A 14945-nucleotide genomic window follows, 5' to 3' on the forward strand; every position below is an offset into this window, starting at 1 on the left:
GGCCCTACCTGTGTGTGTGTGCTACAAAAGGCCGGAGAGCCTAATTCAGGAAAACAGGGAGATGGAGTCCAGGCTGGTGGAGCAGGAGGGGCCCAGTGAAACCCCAGTACATCAGGTGGCACCCCAAAAGGGGTCTAACCTGTCACACATGGTTACAATTTCTAGTTGTTAAGGAACTTTAATTATCAGGAAGTAGCAAGGCCTAGTGGCTCATGCACCGTGCCACTTGTGTTCTATCTCTGCCACTGCCCTGCTATGTGAACTTGGGCCAGTCACTTTGCCTCTCTGTGCCTCTGTTGTCTTCTCCACTAGTACTGTAAGTTCTTTGGGGCGAGGACTATCTCCTACTATGTGTCTGTGCAGCACCCTGTTACAATATGGTTAAGTCTCCTGCACACTACCTGAAGAGGGATCTGTCAGCGACTCCTATATTTAGCTTGTCTGACACTTTCCTTTATAAAAGATTCTTATGAGCTTTCCTTTGAGAAGCTCTCACACCTCCCTGTTTATAGCAGGCCTTTCACAGGATGTAGGGACAAAGGCCTGGGACTAGAGAAGTGTCCCATGAACTTCTATTGTGGTTCAGCTGAGATAAAAACTGTTAACTAGAAAGAAATGAAAAAGAAAAACACTGTTTCCTTCCCCTCAGTTGTTAGCAGCAGCAGCACGACGACTGAACACGAACATTCCCAATCATACAATATCAGGGTTGGAAGGGACCTCAGGAGCCAACCTCAGAACCAAGCCCGGCTGATGCTAAAGCAGCAGCAGCCATTGCACTGGGAGTGCCTGGGCACTGCTAGGGTGGCTGTAACATGGGGGAATGTTGGGTAGCAGAGCACCAAGTCTGGGTCCCCCTTCCCCCAACCACCTTCCCAAAGCCAGCAGCCCATCCCCCACTCTGCTGCACCACATGGCACCCGTTCCCGTTCCCACTTCCAGGGTGTGTGTGAGTGAGAGAGAGACACACACACGAAAAAGAGGTAGGTAAGCTTCTCCACAACCATCCCAAATGCCACTCCCGGGTCCAGCACACGGTGACAGCAGCCCATTCCCCACTCTGGGGTAAGAGCCTTGGGCCACCAGCTAACACTGGTAGTCCTGTACCTCTGGTAGTAGCAGTCTGTGGTTCACTGTTGACAGTCCGAGTTCAAATGCTGAGGCATGATGCCGAGGCTGTTACACTGCACATCATAAAATATGTTCTGACATTTTTCCTTTAATGTCCGCCGCCCCGCCCCAAATTATACTTTACAAACTGCCTGGAGACTATTATTTAGGATGCAAAGTCAAGCATTCAAAAGTTTGAAAATGCCTGGTTTACTGTTGCGCACACAATTTTAATTCTGTTCCTTGTGTGTACGCATGACGACAGCCATGGCCCTAGTATAGATGAACTGTACTGTTTTTTCAGCTCTTGGTTGTAAGGTTCTCTTTACACTCAGCTTCTGCAACTTAAATTACTATGAACAGGGGCCAGATCCTGCAGTCCTTATTCCATAACATTTTACTCCTATTGAAGCCAACATGAGCAGTGAACAAGGAAGACCTGTGGGACATGGTTCAGAGAACTTCATGGATTCACAGAATCCAAGAAGATTAGGATTGGAAGAGACCTCAGGAGGTCATCTAGTCCAAGCCCCTGCTCAAAGCAGGACCAACCCCAACTAAATCATCCCAGCCAGGGCTTTGTCAAGCTGGGCCTTAAAAACCTCTAAGGTTGGAGATTCCATCACCTCCCTAGGTAACCCATTCCAGTGCTTCACCACCCTCCTAGTGAAATAGTGTTTCCTAATATCCAACCTAGACCTCCCCCACTGCAACTTGAGACCATTGCTCCTTGTTCTGTCATCAGGTACCACTGAGAACAGCCGAGCTCCATCCTCTTTGGAACCTCCCTTCAGGTAGCTGAAGGCTGCTATCAAATCCCCCCTCACTCTTCTCTTCTGCAGACTAAATAACCCCAGTTCCCTCAGTCCCTCCTTGTAAGTCATGTGCCTCAGGCCCCTGATCATTTTTGTTGCCCTCTGCTGGACTCTCTCCAATTTGGCCACATCCTTCTGTAGTGGGGGGACCAAAACTGGATGCAATACTCCAGATGTGGCCTCACCAGTGCCGAATAGAAGGGAATAATCACTTCCCTTGATTTGTTGGCAATGCTTCTACTAATACAGCCCATTATGCCGTTAGCCTTCTTGGCAACAAGGGCACACTGCTGACTCATAGCCAGCTTCTCGTCCACTGTAATCCCCAGGTCCTTTTCTGCTGCTTATCCAGTCGGTCCCCAGCCTGTAGCGGTGCATGGGATTCTTCCATCCTAAGTGCAGGACTCTGCACTTGTCCTTGTTGAACCTCAGATTTCTTTTGGCCCAATCCTCCAATTTGTCTAGGTCACTCTGGACCCAATCCCTGGCCTCCAGTGTATCTACCTCTCCCCCCAGTTTAGTGTCATCTGCAAACTTGCTGAGGGTGCAATTCATCCCATCATCTGGATCATTAATAAAGATGTTGAACAAAACTGGCCCCAAGATTGCAGGAGTAGGGAGATTTGAGGCACAATGAGGGACTGTCCATAAAATGAAAACCAGTTGGGGGTACAGCGTGTGCACTCTGCAGCTGGGCCCCTGCCTGGCTTGAGTGCCCCTTACTACCTGTTACGTCTCAAGTTTTTGGATGTCACAAAAAGCCTTTTACAGTTGAGTGAATGGAAAGATTTGACGAGTCTTTTTGGGATTCCTTGTAAAAATAGCTACGCACAATGTCATATCACAGACTCTGCTAGAAAAAATAAATAATTCAGAGAGTAAAAGCAAGATTTATTTAAACTGTTTGAAACCCAAAATAAATCATTTCGTCTTGTAATAGGTCCCAAACCATATTGAGAGCATGTGCACATCCACTAGGAGGGAGTTAGCATCCAGAAATACTTTTTCATTGGTTAAAATTAGTTGTGCTGAAAGTTTATCAGTGATTTATTCTGCATAAAGTAACTCTGCTTATAATCCTCCTTCCGGATAGTTTCAGCACTGTTGTTTCTGATGATAAGAACTTGTTGTAGCAACCTCTGTCCCCGACTACTTTGAAACCCTTGTTTAAATAAACATGCAGCTTGCAAGCCACATACAGTTTAAATATGTGTCCTATTAAGAACTGGCAGGACATGAGCCTCTTTGCTTTCTTGCCAGTGTTTGGAATACAGTAGCATTTTCATTGTGTGGTAATTTATTTCTGTAGATCCAAAGGCTGTAGTATTTGCAGTTTTTAAGGAAAGTTATGCCTAGTGAAGGGAATGAGGTAGAAAGTATTCCCAAGAAGAGGGAAACAAAATGAAGCAGGTAAATATTCAGGATGTTAATACTGGATCTGACTAAGAAGAGTGTAAAATTCTAGCCCTGAAAAGAGAAATCTTCTAGCATTTCCAAAGGGAGACCTCATGCGATGAGTCACAAGTCAAGCAGAGAAAATTGATTTTAACTTCTGACAGTGTGAATTCCGCCATTTCTCCCCCAAATGTAACCTGGAAGGGCCCAGCCATGAGAGCTGAAGTTTTCAGTTAGGTAACTGCAGCCGGGAGCTTTTACAAATATGTTTAAATGCTGTAAGCTCTTTACAGGGAAAGCAGAGGGAACTTTCCACAAGCTCCCTAACAGCTGTGCAAAGCTGTTCAGAGAAGCCCAGCTGAAGGAGGTGTAATGGGGCAGGGTCGCTGAAGAAATAAAAAGCAAAGGCTGCAGGGATGGGTAGCACTCTGCTATGGTGCCCAGAGCAGGGAGGCATGCACCAGACCATACACTTCCACAGCCTGATGCAGGGGCCCAGTAACTGTATGTGCATTTTCCCAGTAGCTACAGCTCTCCCCCTAGTCACTGCATCACAATTGCCCTAGAAAAATAATAAGCCCCTGAAACTTGGGCGCTATTTCACACAGCTGGTGCCTGTCTTGCTATTAGTTTTTAAATAAATCTGTAAATTATTTCTAGAGAGTCCTTTAAATTAGCAAGTGGTGGCTCTGCCAGTCATTTCACTGTCTGAATTGTGACATTTTGCTCATCCTTATACACATCTGTTATACACACACGCCTGTGTTAAATACTCATCTGTCCAGTTTGTCTCATACATTTTGCTCCTTTCCTATTGTACCACCTGCATAGAAAAAGCTCACAACCACACTGCTCCATGTTCTTTCATTAAGAAGTCAACTTCTACAGTTGTCTTTGAGACAAAGTTTTCTAATTAGTTCATTATTAAAGGCTTTTGGTTGGCAAACCAGATTGCACTTACCCAGAATTTGTGGATTTGAACTTTGAATTCCAAACTAAATTAAAACTTCATAAATAATTTTGATTTTCCATTCGTTAAACAGAAATATTGGTGATTTACAGAACTGACATGTTCATGTTTGCAAAGACCCTAATTAATAGCAATTAAGTCATTATCTCTCTGGTCTAAGTGGCTGAAGCTAGAAATGGTTCACATTGGTTTCTTTCCCACTCACTAGCCTCCCCATTTCTGCATGTGTGGATTGTGAATGAGAGCAGAGATTTGTCAGGGAATTCCTTTTGTTCGCTTTTACTTCTCAGTTTGGGGCCAGGTCACCCACACCTGAGTGGGGCAGAGGTCCAGGAGTTTCCCTGCTAGCTCCCCTCCTAGTAAAGCAGTAGAGAGAGAGCAGCCCTGGGGCTTGGGAACCTCTACCTCCACACAGGGTACAGCCTCCCCTGCACCTGGCCAGGCCACCCCAGCACTGCCAGGGGCTGCAGTACAGTGTGGGAGTTACACCTGCCTGTTGCAGCACTGACTCCACGAGCAGCTGCACCTGCTCTAACCCAAGACACAGTCTTGCCTGCAGAGGCCCGACTTCATGGCTGTGTTGGGGCTTCCTGGACGCCCCCCCCCCAGCTTGTCCCCCCCCACATCCCCCCAGCAGTATCAGCAGCAGAGCACCCAGACCAGTCTTTTTCATGGCACAGTGTGCTAACTGCCTATTATGTGCCAGTCTCCCATGGCACTATAGCTGGACACCCTACCACCAAAGTAAAGGGGTTCACTCATGACAGGAGCACCTCCCCATGGCCAGGCCTGGCAGAGCAGCTGTCTTTTCTTCTCAAGCTCCCTGCTGACAGGGGCTTGTTCCCTGCAGTGGTTTCTCTTCTGTAACTTGGCTCTCCAGCCAGGTCACTCTTAATATGGAATGTCTCTTCCCCCTGACTCTGGGCTCATGGCTGGTAGGAGAACCCAGTCCCTCCCCTTACACTGGGTTCAAGCCCAGAACTCTATAACCAGCAGCCAAGGTCTGCACAGTCCCACCCTCTGCTGCTATTTCCCTGGGCTTCTTCTTACTCAGACTCTCTCAGGCTTCCCACACGTAACTTCTCTGGGTTGATTCTTCTTTCAGGGCTTATTGTTCCCCTGGGTTTCCACTCACCACCTCCTAGAGACTGAGCAGAGTCTCTTTCCCTGCCTTTATACTAACCAGCCTGCGCCTGCCCAGCTGGGTTTCAGGAGCAATTAAGCCTGGCTCCCCACCAGGTGCAGTCAGATAAAGTAACTGGCCTCTCAGGCCACATTAACCCATTCAGGGCCTGCATGGGGTACACACCTTATCACGGCCAGGTTTACCCTCCCACTTCCCATCTCTGGCCCCTAAAGACTCCAAACCGGCCCTCTTGGTCAGCCTTCTCCCAGGAACCTCCTACCTTTCTGTCAGGGACGATTTCTTCTCTGCCCTGTTCTTGGTTTTGTGGCTCAGCACTTCCTGAGTTTATAACTGCCATTCCCTGGGTTTCAGAGATAAGTTATGACTTAGAGTCTGTTGCCTTTCCCAGTATTCTTAAAGAATTGCAGAATGGTTTTCTTAACTGGGCCTAATTTCCCTCCTATTCTGTGCAGGTGTTGCAAAGAAAATGTTGTTACTCTAACTAAGGCTTCTGAGTTTTCCATATAAATATCTCCTTTCACTGGTACGTGCTGTATAATCGCCTAAGAGATGATCTAAGGTTTCCTGGACCTTACGTGTTTCACAGAGTGTATCCTTATGTTTGTTAATTAGAACTAGATCACTATTTAATCCACAGTACAATTCTGAATAGATCCACTCGCTCTGCCCCTCAGGCCTTGGATTAGAGCAACATTTTCAACTGCTGGCCAAACTTCATGTGCCCACAGTTCTTGCCTTTCCTTCCTTAGCTCATGGCTGAGTCACTGTTGAAACCCCAGTTTGCGTAAGGGGACCTAAGTCAGGTTGTTTGTGCTTAATAAGATTTTTTACCTTGTTGTCTGCCAGTTTGGTGCAAGCTATCCCTACATGCACTGGGACCTCCTCCCTCTCTGATACTCCCTGACCCGTGGTAACCCCAGATGCTGCTCCCGCCTCTTAACTGGCCAGCCTGGGAGCACCGGATCTGTCACCCTGTCATAGCATTCTGGGGCCCATGCTACGCCTGGTGCAGGGACTGAGGGGACGTGGATTACATCTCCCGACTGGGCCTGGCTTGGCGCCTGGAACTGGGTAGAGCAGTTCTATGGGCCTGGCACCTCAGGGAAGCTCCTAGCTCCTCCCGCCCTGACCCCAAGAAACGAATGAAAAATCCAAGCGTGGTGGCTTGTGGCAAAGTGAAACAACTCGCCCGCCCCCACTGCAAAGGCAGAGGCAGTTGGCGAAGGGTCAGAAGGGAAAGCTGCCAACAGGGTGACATGGCCCTGTGTTAAAGGTAGCTCCCTGCCTGTGGCCCTACAATGGCTCTGCCGACCCACACTGACGCGCGGCTTGGGAAGGCCTATGGTGGGAAGAAGCAGCAAGCAGAGGGCGGCCCAGGACACGGCAGGTGCCACTCATTGGCTCAGCGGAGCAGGCTGAGGCATTACCTGCTTCATTCATAACTCAGAGCGAGTTCAAGTGGGCAGGAAGTTGGCCCAGTGCCTAGGAGAATTTATCATGAGATTAAAGAATTAATGAGAAAATACAATATATTAAAGAATGAGAGATTTTGCTAACCTCTTACCTTGTCCTCGCTTTAATTGCCTTTAAAAATCATAGGATACAATGAATTATCATTGATTTTTCCCCGTACCTCTTATTTTTGCAGATGTCAGATAAATTGCAATCAGAGGTGATAGTTCAAAGGGGCCCAGAAGAGCTATGGGGTGGGCTGGGATCAAAGGCGTTCTGCCGGCGGACTGCGGGCTCTGGGTTTGATAGTAAGGAGCATGTTGTGTCACTTGGTTTCTTTTCTCTATGGCCCAGACTCAGAAAGGGACTTTGATGTGCCTGGGAAATCCCAGGAACAGCGCTGCGATCCACAAAGCCTGAGCTAGGCGAATGGGATCCCAAAAGCCAGCGCACGAGGCGGGGAGCCCCCTAAGCTGCCGAGGGGACATGCTGACAAGAAGGATGAGTCCTCAGGCCCCTCTCCCACCCCAGAGATAGACACCTAAATCCGGGCTGCAGGGAGGCACCTATTTCTGCTAGCAATCTGCAAACGGGAACCTGCCCCCCTGAGAATGAGTTTGGCACTTCCTCATGCCACACAAAGCAGCTGGTGGCAGAGGTGCTGGTGCCCAGCCACCTTCTCACTTTTATCCCCGGGGTGAGTGCACTCAGCTGGGGTGGGGGCACCCAGAGTCAGTTCTCCCTTCTGGGCAAGAGCGGGAGAAGGGGTTTGAAGCAGGGCCTCCCATCTCTCAGGAGGGTGCTCTAACCACTGCGCTATGGCTTAGTCTCATATGGGGCTCCCTCCATCTGTCCGACTGACGCTGCTCCACTGTCAAGGGAGATGTGACTGTCTCAGGGTGCTCAGGCCTGTTCCACACAAGTCTGTAAATGCCGGCAGAGACCTGGGACTGGACTCTGCATTCTGTGGGATTCTGGCATAGTGAGTGGAGCACTGGGGTGACCTGTGCTGCTAACCGGACAGGCTGCCACGTTTCTCACCAGCCAGAGCTCTTTCAGGGTGCGTAGCTTCATGCCTGCACACGAGGAGTTGCAGTGATCACATCTGGGGAGTCGCCCAGGCACTGGCCAGCTGGCCAATGGGAGGGGGTCTCCAGCCAGTTGTGGATGGAGGAGGGCGTTTTTTGTCACGATGGCTAGTTGGGCACCAGTAGTAGTGACGAGTCCAGAAGGACACATGCCCTTGAATGTGGGGATGTTACCGAGGAAGCAAATTCTTTGGGTGTGTCTTTCTTCTCACCAGCTTCAGCTCAGTTTTGCCATGGCTCATATTTAGTGGGCTGCTGTTCGTCCAGGTGCTGATTTCAGCCAGGACTAGAGAGAGGATGTGTTGCCTTCATTTGCTATGTTGTGAGATTCGGCCCTGATGATGTAGCCTGAACAGGGCTAATAAAGGATGTACCATTGGTTTCCCAGTTAGAACCTCTGCTCATGAAATCTCCTGCATGTAAAGTTGGTTGATCTGAACTTTCCTTCTTTTTGTTTGTGAATTACTTGCTTCACTGCCATCCTGACACGCAGGGACTTGTCTCCAAATGGCTGGGCAGAGGAAGCGTATTCCCACCTTGTGCAACTCCTGTCAGTTCTAATGTCAGATTTCTAGGCTCAGGCTGAGGGCGGACAAGCCCTCACGTATTCTGCAGAATAGTCACATTCACTGCAAGAGACCACAGCAAACTGTCCCCTGCTAAATCCATGGGGCCAGCGTCCAACACTGGGGCTAGATTGTTGCTACTTATCCACACAGGACACATGACTAAATAAAAAAATCTGTTTAAGAAAATGAAAGGCAGCCAAAGGCACCAGGGAATTCTGGGATAAAGCTCCTGTTCTATTGTCTAAAAGGCCCAAGAGGGGGTGTGAAAGATTGTTCCAAACTGGAGCTCACAGATCCCTCAGTAGTACGCAGGATTTGCTCATCTGTTTAGGCAGGGGCGGCTCTAGGCATGTGCCGCCCCAAGCAGGGCAGGCAGGCTGCCAGGTGAGCAGGAAAAGCCCCTGGAACTTTTGAATTGCATTTCCTGTTTGGTCACCATCAGCACAGGTGACCATCAGCAGAGTCCACCATCACAGGAGGTCACGTAGTCCCGGATTCGCAGATGAGATCCAGCATGGTCCGAATGGGAGGTACTGGATCTCATCGCATGCTGGGGAGACGAATCTGTAACGGCAGAAGTGAACTAATTTCTTAAGCAAAGCAGCAGGACAAGCTTCCCCAGCCTGCTCCAGCATTGTGCACCATTCCTCCCCTGGGGGAAACATGGGGAAGCCAGTCACCAGGTCTGTCCAGGCCTGGCCTCACTGTGGAGATGGACAGAACAAAAATACCAGCTAGCGGCAGTTGCACTGTGAACAGTTGTCCCTTAGAAACTGTACTGAGCTCACACAGGTGCCATGTAACTGGCAGGCAGGGTTGCCTGAAATACCTCACCCTGTTGGCAGGTGTTAACCCTGTTCGAGCAGCATTATTTGGGTTCTTCTGACTCAGTCAGGTGTCTCATTCTCTTACTTGTATAGAAGGGTGGTAAGAGTGGCGAGGCACTAGGGAGTAGATGGAGCAGTCTGGAGGGTCGAATCCTAAAGCAGAGGAGCCTGGGAGAAAGTCTGAGATACGAATTATGTTGCTGTGTTAGGACAGTTCACTTCTGTGTTAATCAAGCCAAACCTCAAGGAGCCTGTGAGTTCGGACTTCATGTAGCATGTGGCCTTGTGCCTGGCACCCGCTCACAAGCCACTGAACACCCAGCCATCATGTGGGAATGAATTTCAATCACGACCAGCCTGGACTAGATTAAAAATTGGAGACCTACGGTGAAAGGCCTAGTAGCCTCTTTCTAATGCCATGAGCCAAAGACCCCTCAAACTTTCCTTTGTTGAACAAACATCAGTTGAAGATGATGCCATAAAACATCCTGGTAAATGATGTTCAAAAATTTAATACTCAAATTAACTCCCATCTGATTCTTGACTATTATTGGAACGTAAGAACAGCCAGACTGGATCAGGCCAATGGTCCATAAAGCCCAGTATTCTCTCTGACAGTGGCATGTGCCAGGTGCTTCAGCGGCAATGAACAGAACAGGGCAATTATTGAATTGCCAGGTGGAGGCTTTGGGACATTGGGAGCATAGGGTTGCGTCTCTGACCATCTTGGCTAACAGTTATTGATGCACCTTTCCTCCACGAATTATCTAAATAGTTTCTGAACCCCGTTATACTTTTGGCCTTCACAACATCCCCTGGCAATGAGTCTCACAGGTAGACTGTGTGTTGTGTGAAGAAATGCTTCCTTACTTTTGTTTTAAACCTGCTGCCCCTTAATTTCATCTGGTGACTCCTGGTTAGTGTGTTAATGGATAAATAACACTTTCGTATTCACTTTCTCCACACCAGTCTGATTTTATAGACCTTTATCATATCCCCCCAACTCATCTCTTTTCTAAAGTGAACAGTCCCCATCTTTTTAATCTCTCCTTGTACAGAAGTTGTTCCATCCCCCTAAATATTTCCGTTCCCCTTCTCTGCACCTTGTCCAATTCTAACATATCTTTTTCGAGATGGGGTGACCGGCATTGCACGCAGTATTCAAGATGTGGACGTACCATCAATTTATATAGTGACATTACGATATTTTCTGTTTTATTATTTATCCCTTTCCAGATGGTTCCAAACATTCTGTTTGCTTTTTTGACTGCCGCTGCACACTGAGTGGATGTTTTCATAGAACTATCCACAATGTCTCCAAGATCTCTTTCCTGAGTGGTAACAGCTAATTTAGACCCCATCATTTTATACGTATAGTTGGGATTATGTTTTCCAATGTGCATTACTTTGCATTTATCAACATTAAATTTCATCTGCCATTTTGTCACCCAGTCACCCAGTTTTGTGAGCTCTCTTTGTAACTCTTTGTAGTATGTCTTGAACTTAACTATCTTGAGTCATTTTCTATCGACTGCAAATTTTGTCACCTCACTGGTTGTCCCTTTTCCCAGATCATTTATGAAAATGTTGAACAGCCCTGGGCCCAGGACAGATCCATGTGGAGACCCTGCTATTTACCTCCCTCCACTGTGAAAACTGACCATTTATTCCTACCCTTTGTTTCCCATCTTTTAACCAGTTACGGATCCATGAGAGAACCTTCCCTCTCATCCCATGACAGCGTACTTTGCTTCAGAGCCTTTGGTGAGGGACCTTGGCAACAGCAGAGACCAGGCATGCTGATGGGGGAAGAGCATTTCAGTTCAGTGGGGTGTCTGCAGCGCCATGTGAGGGATGGGTGCACCAGGAATCCCACTCCCTGCTGGAGTCAGGGGGAAGGTGGCCCCCAGCACAGTCACTCTCTTTTTGCCCATTTTCTCTCTGTCTTTCTCCTTCTTATCGTCTACCCTGGGTGTTTTATTTTGCTTTCTATTTTGATACTGTTTTGCAGCTCCCCGTCCCCGCTCCACACTCACCAGAATGACACAGGGTGGGGCAAGTGATGTATTAGAAGTAAAGCAAATTAAAGGGCCCCTCTTAAATGACCAGGAATCTAACTGGATGATTTAGTTGGGGATTGGTCCTGCTTTGAGCAGGGGGTTGGACGAGATACCTCCTGAGGTCCCTTCCAACCCTGATATTCTATGATTCTATGATTCTCATCCCACACACCCCGTGCGCTGCTGAGGTGAAGGGCAGGAAAGCTTCCCCAGCCTGTTGGTGGAAGGACAGCCTCTTACTTCTACCATTCACCTTTGTAGTTTGTGGATTGCACTTAGGGTGCAACAGACACCCCAGGAACATTTTGCTGGGTTCCCAAGTGCACACACGACCCTGTGCAGGGAGTATCGAAGATTGGACTCTGCAGGGAGCACACAGGAATCTTTGCAGCATTCAAAGATAATCTGGACCATGAAACAATGGGCAGTGATTTTGTTAGTGATACCAACAGGGTCTGGCATGAAGCTTAGGGAAGCAGGAGGCCCCTGCACTGGGTTTGGAAGGACGATATGGGCACATCTGGGGGTTGAAGCCCAGTTCTGGGAGGCCTGTTTACACAAGCAGATTGAAGGGTCCCTGGAAGCTTGAGTGAGAGACTAAGTGGTGTTTTTCTGTTGTGCAGGAAAGCTGAGCCAGGGATCAACTGTTGTCTTTCCGAGTGCAGTGAAAACCAGAGCTACGTGGGCTGGCAATTACTGCCTCAAGAGGGAGAGCGTGTTGTCATGGAAACGGCGGACAATAGCCTAACAAACAGAGGCAGCAGAGCCAAGCATGGCCTGGGCTAATCCACATCTAAGACATGCAGGTGTGACTTTCCCAGGCTAGGGAGGCGCAGGAGGTGAAGCACACGGCCACTGCAACCCTAGAGAGGGGGCCAGAAGTACATTTGGCTGGATGGAGGAAGCCGGGCTTGGAGCCCGAGAGGCCCTTTCTATTTCTCATTGCGTGAGCAACTTTCTGGGGCTTTTGAGAGCTGCCTTCAGGTCAGGGGCAGCTCTAGCAATTTTGCTGCCCCAAGCAGGGCGGCACGCCGCGGGGGGCGCTCTGGCGGTCGCCGGTTCCGCGGCTCCGGTGGACCTCCTGCAGATGTGCCTGCAGAGGGTCCGCTGGTCCCGCGGCTCCGGAGGAGCCATCCGCAGGCGCGCAGGGGTCTGGAGCTGGCCCTGCTTCAGGTGTTAGCTTGCCTGGCCCTGCTGCCCAGGGCCGGCTCCAGGCCCCAGCACGCCAAGCGCGTGCTTGGGGCGGCACGCCGCGGGGGGGCTCTGCCGGTCGCCGAGAGGGAGGCAGGCGGCTCTGGTGGACCTCCCGCAGGCGTGCCTGCGGATGCTCCACCGGAGCCGCGGGACCAGCGGACCCTCTGCAGGCACATCTGCAGGAGGTCCACCGGAGCCACGGGACCGGCGACCGCCAGAGCGCCCCCTGTGGCGTGCCGCCGTGCTTGGGGCGGCAAAATTGCTAGAGCCGCCCCTGCTGCTGCCTGCTCACTCTGCTTTTGCTGCTCACTTTGGAAGTTCCCTGCCTTGATTCCTTCCCCTTGTCCCTCTGAATCAGGGGAAGGGCCGTAGCGCCCTCCCTTTTGTTGATCTGTGCAGCTCCAAGACAGATGGATATTTCATGAGCAGCCAGCCCCAGACTCTCCCATTCTGGAAACCTAGCCACTGGCCTGCCCTTTATCTGAAGAGGGAGGAAGCACATTCTAGTGGTTCTAGTAGGTGACAGGGAATCAGGGATTCAGGGCTGCTGGTTCCATTCCTGGGTGCTCTCACTCATTATAGGGACCTGGAGACAGTCTCCTCCCCTCTCTGTGCAGCACACCCTGGTGACATGATGCAGTGGTAATAAATGGGGTTAGCACTCAACAGGTTAAGATAGGGTTTTTTTTAAATCCCAAACAATGGTGGTGACATTGTGGCTTAAGCAGCAGCTGCTTTGAACACAAATACAGTAAATAACAATGAATACAATAATAACACTAAAATAATAATAATAAATAACATAATAATATATAATAATTAATAATACACAGTCCAGCATTTCCAGAGGTTTCCCATGGCCTGATAGAACATTCTGCATGTCTCTTAAGTAAGGAATTCCACATAGACAGTGAGGTCCATTTGGATGTGTTCCTGTCTATTGCCTCAATAATATGCTGTAAAAAATTAATGAATACATATGTAATGGATAGAGCAGAGCAGCTTGGAGAATGAGCCAGTCCTATCCATCAACTCAATAATATGCATTTTAAAAACTGCCTAAGTATATAGTTACCCAAGAGACTGGGCGCTGGATTCTGTCCTCAGATGTGCTGGTGTAAATGTGGAGTAGTACCATTGCCTTTGGCCAAGTGCAGCATGGACAGGAACAGGGCGTCTCTTCAGAAAATAGCATAGAGCATCTGATGCTTCTTCATCATTTTAATTTGATTTTAAAAGAAAAAATAATTTAAAACTTAGAGTTGAGTGTAAAAATCATTTTGAACAGGTGATTTAAACCAGCAAACTCTCTGAAACTCTGAGCAGGTGGTGGTGGTGGGGGAGGGCGGAATTTTCAGACCCAGTCACCTAAACACAGGGGTGGCTCCAGGCACCAGCACGCCAAGTGCGTGCTTGGGGCGGCAAGCCATGGGGAGCGCTCTGCCGGTCTCCGCGAGGGTGGCAGGCGGGCTGCCTTCGGCGGCATGCCTGCGGAGGGTCTGCTGGTCCCGCGGCTTCGGCGGACCTCCCGCAGGCTGCCGCCAAATTCGCAGGACCGGGGACCTCTGAGAGTGTTGTCCAGAGTGGTCACAAGGGAGCATTCTGGGATAGCTCCCAGAGGCCAATAATTTCGAATTGCATCCACAATACCTTTAACCCAGGATTGCAATCTCGATTTAAGCGCTACTCCACTTGCCGAGGTGGAGTACAGAAATCAGATTAAAGAGCCCTTTAAATCGAAAAAAACAGTTTGGTCGTGTGGACGGAATCATTTTTTTTTTCGAATTAACTCGGCTAAGTCCAAAATAACCGACTAGTGTAGATCAGGCCTAAGAAAATAAACAAAGGGTGAATTCAAGACTCAAGTGGCCATAATTGTTCTAACCTGAAAGTAACCAAGAAATGAATTTTCTTTCTTTCTTTCTTTCTTAAAAATAAAACTGTTTTTTGAAATCCACCCAAATTCAGCCAGCCTTCAAATAGATCCATCAATCATATCACATCTCATTCAGAGCCTGCTTTACAAAAGTTTCTGTGCCTACAGCTCAGTGATTACAACATGCTCCGGTCAGGACAGCAAGGCAATGGAAAGGGAGGAGGGGGGATTTTATTATGTATGCCTGTCGGTGTTAAAAAAATGGCCTATTCGGAATCTAGGTTTCCAAGTATTTCTTGAGGATAAGAAATCTTAAACAAGCCCCAAGAACTCTGAAAATCAAGGTTCTAAAAGTTCTCCAGCCCGTCTGACGTTTTCAAAGTGTGAGGCGATTTTGATCACAGTCCTGCTCCCCATTCTGGATAGCCACTTGTATCCTCTT

General features: G+C 48.8%; 1 long non-coding RNA gene across 1 annotated transcript in view; it reads left to right on the plus strand.

The window, feature by feature from the left end:
- The window catches only part of LOC123351082, a 136264-nt gene that overhangs the window by 8073 nt on the left and 113246 nt on the right, over positions 1 to 14945 (plus strand). The gene's annotated exons all lie outside the window — the stretch shown is intronic.

This window comes from Mauremys mutica, chromosome 16 (genome assembly GCF_020497125.1).
Source record: "Mauremys mutica isolate MM-2020 ecotype Southern chromosome 16, ASM2049712v1, whole genome shotgun sequence".
In the NCBI taxonomy this organism is placed as follows: domain Eukaryota; kingdom Metazoa; phylum Chordata; order Testudines; family Geoemydidae; genus Mauremys; species Mauremys mutica.